This window comes from Aquarana catesbeiana, linkage group LG07, assembly GCF_042186555.1.
Source record: "Aquarana catesbeiana isolate 2022-GZ linkage group LG07, ASM4218655v1, whole genome shotgun sequence".
NCBI classification, from domain to species: domain Eukaryota; kingdom Metazoa; phylum Chordata; class Amphibia; order Anura; family Ranidae; genus Aquarana; species Aquarana catesbeiana.
This window is the reverse complement of record NC_133330.1, coordinates 77,332,357-77,344,168: the sequence shown is the minus strand read 5'-3', so window position 1 is coordinate 77,344,168 and position 11,812 is coordinate 77,332,357. Positions and strand designations below refer to the sequence as shown.

Sequence of the window (11,812 nt, the reverse complement as noted above, 5' to 3'; positions counted from 1 at the left end):
ACATCAGTCACATCACCAAGTGATAGTCATTGCAAAACCAGCCCTATCTACAGAAGCTACTGATGTAGAAGACTCATGGAGAGTTTATACTGTATATCAATAACTGACGTGCTTATTGTACAAAACAGAAGCATATTATGATAAGAGTTACAATATAACATTATAAATGGTTTAATTCCTATTATAGCTACTTTATGTAAACCACATGTAATGTTCAATTTCCTTTCCTGTCTGTACTGTTGTTTTTTTCAACCTCCCTAAATTCTAAAGTCCAGGCAACCAGCCACATACGCAAATTAACCACATATATGGGAGCTGTTTTCCCCACCAAGGGGTTTATATTGCTGTCCATTTGTCCTCACATTTATACAGTCCTCTAGGGCAGGAGAGCTGATTTTTCAGCTGAATGTAAAGTGTATTTCCACTTTTGCAGTAAAACCCCACTATATGTTTGTTATGCAATCCCATTCACACAGCATGCCTACATTTTATATTTAATATTTCTTACTTTTTAGATATTTTTCTTTAGAAGGCCTCATGGCCGACTTCAAGTAGACATGTGCATGACAAAAAAAAAAATTGTTTTGTTTCGTTTTGATTCTAGTTATTTTCATTATTTCAATTCGGGTTGATTCGTTCAATTCGTATTCAGAATTTGTATTCGGAATTTTCGCATTTTCTTCCAATTCACCAATTTTTTTTATTCAAAATGTTCAAATCTATAAATTTTCGAATCGGTCGAAACAAAAATGTTATATTGTTTTCGATTTGAATGCAGCAAAGTGAACAAACAAGAGAAAAATCTTCATCAAATGATTACAATGACTCTTTAAATCACCTTTGGCTTAAAAAAAACAGCATTATTTCGAAATGGTACTCCACCACACACAATCTTTGCTTTCAGCATTATGTGTAGTTAGAATTTGACTGGAGTTCAATTTAAAATTGGACTAGAATTTCTGACCCAATTTCCAAAATTTGGACGAATTTGAACGTTATTTGGAGCATTCGGTAAAATCTGTTTATATTGTAATTTGGGTATTTGGATATATTGAATCTCCGAATAACAAAACATTTGTCCGAATATTAATTCGGAACAAAGCGAACCGCACATGTCTAACTGCAAGTATTTTTTGAACAATTGTCAGAGTGAGTCTGTCCTAAGGATAGGTTGAGGTTCCCCTTAATGGCATACAATGCAATGCAGCTTCTACAGCTTGAACTCTTTGATAGGGCAGAGAGTGTTCAAATGTAGCTTACAATCTGAAGATCTGCCAACACAGTACACACAGGATTATCTAAGGCAAGCAAAGTTGCCCAAGATCTTCATAAACTAGGAGAACTAATGGAAATACACTTAATAACACTTAGAGGTCTTGTCCCTAATCCTGCCTGTGACTGGGCGGCAAAAAGAAAGGAAAAGTAAATAGCCTTACACTTTGCATATGTAAGACTTTCCTGAGCTTTAATTGAAAATATATAACAAGCAGAAAATGATAAGTTGCACACACTTTAACAGTGTTGACAGACACCTCCAAGTACTTGGCCTAGTAGATCATAAAGTTACATGAGTATCGTATGTTAAGTGTTATCTTCAGCACTAATTACCTTAGAAATCTCTGCTAAACTTAATAACCAACACTTTGTATACTGTTCCTGCATTTACATTTCTACATGGGAAGTCATCTTGAAGTGCAGTGTTTATAGGTCAATTTTATTTTCTGTCATATGCAGATAATTAAAAAGTCTTCGGATGGAGTCATGTAGTGCATTCTATTGTGTGTGAAAAACTATGTCATTAGCAAATTGCATTTGATGAACACAACAACATTTCCAGAAATCTGTCTACATTTTCCCTTTGGCTTTTTTAATTTGCCCTTTTAATTTTAATAACGTGTGTGTGTGCGTGTATATGTGTGTGTGTGTGTGTAATACAAAAAAAAATAAAAAAATAAACTTTCTAACCCGAAAAATGTTTCTTTATAAAAAGTGTTGTGATAAACTTTGCATGGGGCATTCACAGTGGGCATGGCTGACAAATTCAGGTACTCACTGGTTTGTTAATGCCTAATTCAAGCCAATTTTTTGTTTTCAGGTAGAGTGGAAAGGAGTTTTCCTGTCCCCATGAAATGGGGGTACGGTTATGACTAGAACAAGAAGGCTCTGACAGCATTAAAACAATTGTCAGAAGATGCAACCCTCCATAAGTCTATTAACCACTTCAAATCTGGACAATTTCACCCCCTTCCAATCCAGGCCATTTTTCAGATTTCAGCACTGTCACACTTTGAATGACAATTACTCAGTCATGCAATAGCATACCCAAATTATGGTTTTATAATTTTTTGAGACAGATAGAGCTTTCTTTTGATGGTATTTAATTGCCGATTTTTTTTTTTTTTTTAATTTCTTGCTATATAAACAATAAAAAAACAAAAATTAAATTTCTTTGGTAAAAATAACCTAAATCAGTTTATATTATTTAGTCTATGTGAAAGTTATAGAGTTTACAAACTATGACATATATATTTTAATTAGGGATGGGCCGAACACTCCCCCGGTTCGGTTCACACCAGAACACCTCGAACACGCAAACATTTCTAGCGAACATGCGAACCCTATTAAAGTCTATGGGACACGAACATATGAACAAAAGAAAAGTCTTAATTTTAAAGGCTTATATGCAAGTTATTGCCATAAAAAGTGTATGGGGACCCGGGTACTGCCCCAGGGGACATGTATCAATGCAAAAAAAAGTTTTTAAAGCAATTGTTTTTTCAGGAGCAGGGATTTTAATAATGCCTAAAGTGAAACAAAAAAAATAAAATATTCCATTAAATATCGTGCCTGGGGGGTCCACTTAGTCTGACCGTAAAGTGGTGCATCTGTGCGATGTGTAGAACATGTTTCAGCAATAATAACATTTCTAAAGGAAAAAATGTAATTCAAACTTGCTCACGGCTGTAATGTAATGCCAGCTCCTGGCAATATAGGTGAAAAATCAAGGTAAAAAATGGCGTGGGGTCCCGTCCCCTCCAGTCCATACCAGGCCCTTCGGGTCTAGTATGGATATTAGGAGAAATCCACACCAAAATTAAAAAAAAAATCTATACCAGATCCTTATTCGAGCAAGCAGCCTGTAGGTCAGGATAGGGGGGACGAGCGAGCGCTCCCTCCCCCTCCTGAACCATACCAGGCCACATTCCCTTAACATGGGGGGATGCTGTGGGGCACCCCAAAGCACCTTGTCCCCATGTTGATGGGGACAAGAGCTTATTCCCAACAACCCTGGGCTGTGGTTTTCAGGGTCTGCAGGCGGGGGGCTTATCGGAATCTGGAAGCCCTCTTTAACAAAGAAAAACATGCCTATATAACAGCTGTTGAAGCCAAGAGACAGCATTTGCAGGCCTGCCATCGAGGCAGAGCTTTTTTAATTTTTTCTATTTTTCAGGTCCATCGGGTGGTGTGATTGAAGATGGATGGACATTGCAGGACACTTTTTATTTTCTTTTTTAATAAAGGAATGATCAAAAACTGTCTGTTGTGGTTTTTACTTTTTGCCACTTTTCTTGGTGAATAGGTAGGGATACAATGTACCCAATACCCGTTCACATAGGGGGTGGTAGGATCTGGGGGTCCCCTTGTTAAAGAGGGCTTCCAGATTCCGATAAGTTCCCCGCTCGCAGACCCCGACAACCACCGATCAGGGTTGTTGGGAAGAGGCCCTTGTCCCCATCAACATGGGGACAAAGTTTTTTGGAGGCACCCCAAAACACCCTCCCCATGTTGGGCAAGTGGCTTGGTATGGTTCAAAGGGGGGGTGTTCTTGCTCGTCCCCTCCCTTTTCTGGCCTGCCAGGCTGCTTGCTTGGATAAGGGCCTGGCATGGATTTTGGAGGGACCCCAAGCTGTTTTTTTTTTAATTTGTGGCATGGAGTTTCCCTTAAAATCTATACCAGACCCAAAGGGCCTGGTATGGATCTTGGGGGGGTGGAACCCCATACCATTTTGTTTCTTAATTCTGTCATAGGGTTTCACTTAACCACTTCAATACACATTATTATATACTCTGCACTGCACTATATACCCTGCACTGTATTATAAATACTACACTGACTGCACTATATATTCTCCACTGTATTATATATACTACACTGACTGCATTATATACTCTGCAATGTATTATATATACTACACTGATGGCACTATATACTCTCCACTGTATTATATATACTACACTGACTTCACTATATACTCTGAACTGTATTATATATACTACACGGACTGCACTATATACTCTGAACTGTATTATATATACTATACAGACTGCACTATATACTCTGTACTGTATTATATATACTACACGGACTGCACTATATACTCTGAACTGTATTATATATACTACACGGACTGCATTATATACTCTGAACTGTATTATATATACCATATGTACTCGAGTGTTAGTCGATCCGAATATAAGCGGAGGCACCTACTTTTACCACAAAAAACTGGGAATTATTATTGACTCAAGTATAAGCCAAGGGTGAGAAATGCAACAGCTACTGTAAGTGGAAAAAGAGGGTCAACAATGCCCATCTGCAGCTGCATGCCTCACTGTGTCCATTGCATACTTCCTTGTGTCCATTGCAGCCTCCCTGTGTCCATTGCAGCCTCCCTGTGTGCATTGCATGCCTCCCTGTGTCCATTGCATGCCTCCCTGTGTCCATTGCAGCCTCCCTGTTTCCATTGCATGCCTCCCTGTGTCCATTGCCCTGTGTCCATGCCTTCCCTGTGTCCATTGCCCTGTGTCCATGCCTTCCCTGTGTCTCCCTGTGCCAATCTGCCTACCTGTTCAGCCCGTGCCATGCAGTCAGACGGCAGCCATCCAGTGTACAAAAGCCGCGGCTCCTCCTTGTCCTCGTCTGTGATAGGCAGAACACTCAGTTGCCCAGCAGTCAGTGTTCAGTGTTCCACCTATCATGGACGTCCTCTCATCCTCATCCATGGGATGAGGATGAGAGGATGTCCGTGATAGGCGGAACACTGAACACTGACTCACTGCTGGGAAACTGAGTGTTCCCCTATCACGGACGAGGACGAGGAGGCGCAGCTTTTGTACACTGGTCGGCTGCCGTCTGAGCATGACATGGGCTGATCAGGTATGCAGAGATGGCAGTGACTCGAGTATAAGCCTAGGGGAGCACTTTCAGCACAAAAAAAGGTGCTGAAAAACTCGGCTTATACTCAAGTATATACGATACTACATGGACTGCACTATATACTCTGAACTGTATTATAAATACTATACGGACTGCACTATATACTCTGAACTGTATTATATATACTACACTAACTGCACTATATGCTCTTAACTGTATTATATATACTACACTAACTGCACTATATACTCTGAACTGTATTATATATATACTTCACTGTTCTGACTGCACACTACACTAACTACCTGCCTAATCTCCATTCATTCACTATACATGGCTGCCGTGTAAGCAGCAGCCTTATATATTGTGGGGCGTGGACTTAGCCCCTGAGCCATGATTGGCCAAAGGTACCCTGTCTTTGGTCAATCATGGCTCTCACAGCACATTGCGCTGTGATTGGCCAAAGCAGGCAGGTCAGATGCCTGCTTTGGCCAATCAGCAGCAGTGAATGCACTGCGATCTCAAAGTGCATCATGGGGCACTCCACGGCAGGCAAACTTGCTGCAAGCTCCAACAGCTGATGTTCGAGTTGAACTTATGTTCGACTCGAAAATCAAGCCCATCCCTAATTTTAATCAGTCCTGATTGATGAGACTGTGACTTGTCAAAATACTTTGGAAAATGAAGAAATTAAAAAAAATTTGTTTTTTTATCCACAAAGTTGTTATTTCACACACATCATAGAGGGGCACAATAATATCCATGGAGAATCTTTGGGCCTTCAAGAAGCATACATTTATCAATCTAATTTCCTGACTACCTACCTATCACATTTTTGGAGGCCCTGGAGGACCAGGACAGTGGGAACACCCACAAATGACCCCATTTTGGAAAGCAAACTCTCCAAGGTATTTTCTGAAAGGCAAAGTGAGTCTTTTGATAATGTCATTTTTTGCCACATTTTGTTTGAAAATGCAGGAAAGAAAATGTTTATACAAACTTGTCAATTAATTAGATATTTCTAACACATATAATAGGCCTACTTAGAATTACACCCTAAAAGGCATTCTGCTACTTCTTCCGAGTTTGGTGATACTACATGTGGGGGACTATTTCACAGCCTATCCAAACAGAGGTGCCCAAAATCCAAGGAGCACCTTCAAGTGTTCTAGGGGCATACATTACACTTCTAATTTCCTGACTACTTATCAATTTTTTGGAGGCCCTGGAGCACCAGGACAATGAAAATACCCACAAAATGTCCACATTTTGGAAAGCAAACACCCCAAGGTATACTTAGATTTGCACCTCCAAACACATTTTGTCATTCCTTCCGAATATATATATATATATATATATATATATATATATATATATATATATCACATGTGTGAGAATGTTTCACTTTTTGGACTGATAATTATATGTCGGACATTGTACCTTGTATATAAAACAAATCAACCAATTGTTTCAAAACCAATGTACTGTAATGGTCGCCTCTATATGAGTGGTTGGGGAATATAGCTTAGTGTATTGTCACCTATTGTAGTCCCAGTTTCTATAAACAAAGCAATCCTAGCCTACTGGTACATGGCTGTCCCAAGGAATGCCGTGTTTACTGACTAGACAGTGCAGTTGGCTAAAGAAAGGAAGAACAAAAGAGTCCCTGTGGTTCTAGGAATGCAGTTGTCCACAAAGGATGCCTGGGATTGGTGTCTCACAGGAACATAGTCAGTAAGATTGCATGGGTCAATTTAGGTGAAGACAGAGACATGGTCAGCAAACAGGCAAAGGATCGGTCCAGGCAACAGGCAGAAATGTTTTCAGTAAACATGCCAGGGTCAGTACATGTAAAAATCAGGGAAACCAACTGTGACTGTCTAGTCAGTCTGTCTGCACTATTAGGACTCGTTCACACGTAAATTTTTTATTTTTTGGGGGGAGGGCCTCATGGAGAGATCAGAACATGTATGGCTCATCAGAGACACTGTACTACTCTGGGTGGGTGATTGGGGATTTTTATTTATTATTTTTTTTACACCACTTTTTTGCTTATTGCATTAATAATAACTGCATAAGCAATCTGTAAAACTATTCAAAGGTTTCGTTTATTAAACCTTTGTTTATTACTGTAATGTTGTGATTGGTCACAACTATCACATGGTACAGGGCAGCTGTGATTGACCCTGGTACCATGTGATTGCTGTGACCAATCACAGAGATCACACAGTAGTAATTAAGGCATCATGAATGACAGCCTTGTTTACTACTGTAACTGTGATTGCTGGGATTGGTCACAGCAATCACATGGAACAGGGCCACTTACAGTGGCCCAGTAAAATGATTGGTGGACACAGCAGTCACAGATTGCACCACTTTAAAGAGTTGCATTGCACTATAGAGTGCACACAAGCTGTCCATACGGAGGAGGTTAAAAATGTGTTATGACTGGAAAGAGGGTTTGAAATCAAATGCAGGAACTCAGACAGCAATAAAAACCTTTCTAGAACTGTAGGAGGGAGGTGCTGGATATGAACACTGTATTAGATTCCACTTTGGTGTGGAAAGTATATGATGGAGAATGCTATCTGCCTAATGAGGCAGCTCCAAATTTATGAAAGAGCTACAGGTGGGTACTTTGGACAGAATGCACAAAAAAAGAAATTTGGAGAGCCATACTATTTGCTGGATTGGGTATAGCTGTGGATAAGACACCAGTATGCATAGCTTTTTGCTCTTTTTTGTTTTGTTTTGTAGTAGGTGGATGCTAAATTGAGCCTCATGAATTAAACTGCCTGGTCTTCCAAACTTTACTTTCAATACTTGACCAGAAGGCTGCAGTATGGAGCTGATGGAGTGACATAGCAATGGTCAGACCAGTGAGGAAGCAGTGGCATAGGAGAAGGTCAGAGGCACCTTGGAGATCCTGTCACTGGGGAATGATCACAAGAAACTGACGTTACATAGCCCTTAGGATTGAAACCCTTATGACCTCATGTAATCCATGGGCTGTCAGTTAGGCAGGCCTCCTTTGTTACATCAATGCGCCAACAAACAGTTAAACAGGGAGAGCATGTGATGACATCAACAGGTAGACAGACATTAAAAGTTGTTGTAAACCTCTGAGAAAAAATGAACAGAGCATATTCCTCTATAGTGTGTACTAGCCTCAACCCAAAGCACAAAGTGTGATTTCTGCATCCTCTTTGTTTCCTCTCCTATCCGCATTAGTCATTTCTGACAGGTTATGCTGACACCACATAATCTGGGGAGATGGCTCCCCTCCCCCATATAGCACACAACATGTGATTGACAATCTAAGTTGTGCATGTTTGCTTTCAAGATTGTGTAGAGGCTGGTATGTCCTTTTCCTTCACTCAGGTCTCAGATTACACTCATCTTTCCTCTCTGTGGTTTGCAGTGAGTGAGGGCAGATCCCTGCCCCTGACTGCTTGGGTTGAGAAAAAAAACTTTGATCTGTGTGTTTTTGAAGGCTGTAGAGGAGAAAGTGCTGCAGATAAAAAGGTACAACTTATGTAGGAGGATTTGTTTCATCACTGCTTACCACCAGAGGTTTGTCATTGCAATGGGTATATGTAAGAGTTTACAACCACTTTAACTTAGAGATAGAAGCAGCTGATTTACTGTGCCAGCATCTACCAAAAAACGTAAATATTGGTTCTGGGTGGACTTGCTCTTTAAAAAATGCGGGGGTAAAATTGAAGATGATATACAGTATATTACTTGTGTGTAAATAGTCTACCTTGTCTCATTGAATATCCCTTAATCATGTAAACAGATCTGCTCAATAAACACTAATATCATAATGAAATCTGCAAACCACTAATCACTAGTTTACATTTGATGCCTCTCATAATTTTCCCTTTCTATTACCTGGATATTAATTCTTGCTTATTAAACATTGTAGTAATTAGCAATCCATCAATGATCTTATACCTCATGCTTTGTTAGACAACTATATTTGCAAATTCATTACCTTTAATATAAACATTTTATCAGTCTATTAAAGCCATTCCCTGCTGTTGTATTAATGCATTTAAATTGAGCTTAATCATAGTTCAGACACATAACATTGTGCATAACCAGTCTGTATTCTTTAAAAGAAAACTACGATTGTATGTGGTCAATTTTATTTAGACATATTTTGGAGTTTTTAAAGTGATTCTAAAAGCTATTTAAAAATAAATAAAAAAAAGAGGTTATACTTGCCTGTGGTACTTTTATCTTATTTGGCACCCCCCTGCCAGCACTGTCTGCTCCTTCTTCCAAGCAATCCCTGTGATATGGGGTCACCCATGTGCTCTCAAGCTGGGCTGTGTGCATCCATAGACACACAGTTAGTGGGGTGTTTTTTACCTTAATGCAGGGAATGCATTAAGGAAAAAACTTTTAGAACTATTTAAGGTGATGTTTTGTACTTTTTTTTTAAGTATTCATACGAAGACTTTGTTTTACAATAAATCATTAAAAACAAGGTACAACCATACAATGGTGTCAACAAGCTCCAGGATCCTCTAAAATGAACACACCAGAAGCTGTTTGAGTTGAGATTTTCTTTCTTCAATTCTACACATGGCCTTGCATGGACAGAGTAGACAGTAAGGAGGAAGGAGAGGGGATGAGTCACTTGTCTGACTGTCTCAGCTGTGTGTAAATTTTAGCTTCAGCTATTGAGCTATGTAAACACATAGGCTTTTTCTTTAACCCATTGCTGACCGCAAGCAGTATATTTACTTGCTAGCAGGTGGCTCCCCTAGGCACCAGCCATAGCAGAATGCTAGGCTCGGTATCAGGCTGCTGTGGGCTTGTCATGCGATCACATGACACGTAGTAAACAAGAGTCATGAATGGAATCCTTTCATGACATCATTTTTTACAACTCTGTGTGATCTGTGATTGGTCACCAGTGATCACAGGGTACCTGGACCAATGACAGCACCCTGTACCATGTTATAGCTGTGGGCCAATCAAAGCATCACAATAGTAAACAATGGGTCATGAATGAAAGCCATTCATGACTGTTCAAACGATTGCTGTTACAATGATTATCACTGTAGCAAAAAAAAAGAAAATCCTTTATCACCCCCCCGAGAGTAGTACAGTGTCACTATGGTGACACTGAACTACTCTGATGACAGTATGTTAAAAAATATTGTAAAAATAAATAAAAAGGAAAAAAAAATAAGATTGAAATAAAAAATGATTGTTTTCTTTTTTTACATACTGTCAGTATCAGTCAGTATTCCTGATCACCACCACACTGCACTGGTGACAGTATGAAGGGTCATAGCATTATGCTGGGACCCACATGGGATGGCTCAGAGGGGGCTGCAGTTTCTCTCTCCCTTTTATCTATATTAGGTTGCCATTGGTTGCCACTGTTGCTCAGGGCAGCAACAGTAAGAGGATTGGTAGCAAGGGCCAGCGTCGGATTGGAGGAATTTGGCGGGCGCTGAGCAGCGCTGAAGAAGCCTATATAAGGGGCTGAGTGCAACGGCTCACTGACCGTTTGAAGCAGAACAAGCGACATCACAGAGCTCCTGCAGCATGAAGCGCCGTTCGTCTGATAGTCGGGAAAAACTCCTGTGCCGCCTTATTGAGAGAGCGGAGGGAGAGGGCGGTGAAGAATGGCTCCTTCAATGCCTAGGGGAGGAGCGCGACTCGGCTCCGCCTGCTGAAACATCCCTCACAAACCAGAAGATGGAAGAAGCTTCGGCCCCAGTCGGAGGCGGGACTCGGCAACAGCCGGGGAGAAAGAAGAAACGAATGAGAACAGCGGCTTTGCCTCAGGTGGCAAGGGAGGAGAGAGCTGGCACTTCCAGAACACAGAGAGAGCCGGCTATGAGGGAGAGCAGCGCTACTCAGCTTCCCCAGGCTGCTGCACTCAGTGAGCATCCGTCAATATCATATGATGGTGAGCAGAGTCAGTTTACAAATATGGCAGATGTTTCATTCCTAGTGAATTCATTGTCAAATATTTTACAGCAATTTAAAGGGGCACAGACTGCTGGTGCTAATAATAATAGTTTTAAAGGAGCACAGGTCACTGGTGCATTGAATGTTAAACAAACTAATGTTAATTCTCAAATTCTAGGGGCACAAAAAGAAAAAATTGGTGCTAGGCATATTATGCATACCAGTAAAGTTGATCAGAGGGCACAGATATCTGGTGCTTCTGAGCCTGTTGGTAGTGATACTGAAATATTTACAGGGGCACATGATTATGGTGCTGTTAAAAAATTACCGTTGAATGATTATATGAATGAAGTTAGTTCAGTATGGCAAAACTTAAATGAGTCACAAATGATTGATCATGGCATGTTAAACCATGATAATGTGGTTAACTCTCCATTGTCTTTTAATCCCATCCTGCCTATCAGGCCTTCAGCAGTGGCAGTTGGGGAGGCTTCTTTTAAAGAACCCTTACCATGTGTTTTGTCACCTTTAGGGTTCCATTTAGCCAAGCCTGTTAAAGAAAAGATTTGGAGAGGAGAATTCATTGACATATTGTCACTTTTGCCGGCTTCTAAAGAATTTTTATTGAAATCTGACAGGCTGGCAGCGGATAGATCTGAGGAGGACAGGAGGAGGGCTATACCAAGGACCTTCCAAAATTGGCTGCAGGCTTTCTGC

At 40.4% G+C, this 11,812-nt stretch overlaps 1 protein-coding gene across 4 annotated transcripts in view; it reads right to left on the bottom strand.

The window, feature by feature from the left end:
* Positions 1-11,812, bottom strand: part of SLC6A1 (solute carrier family 6 member 1) — a 275,099-nt gene that overhangs the window by 187,338 nt on the left and 75,949 nt on the right. The window lies entirely within an intron of this gene.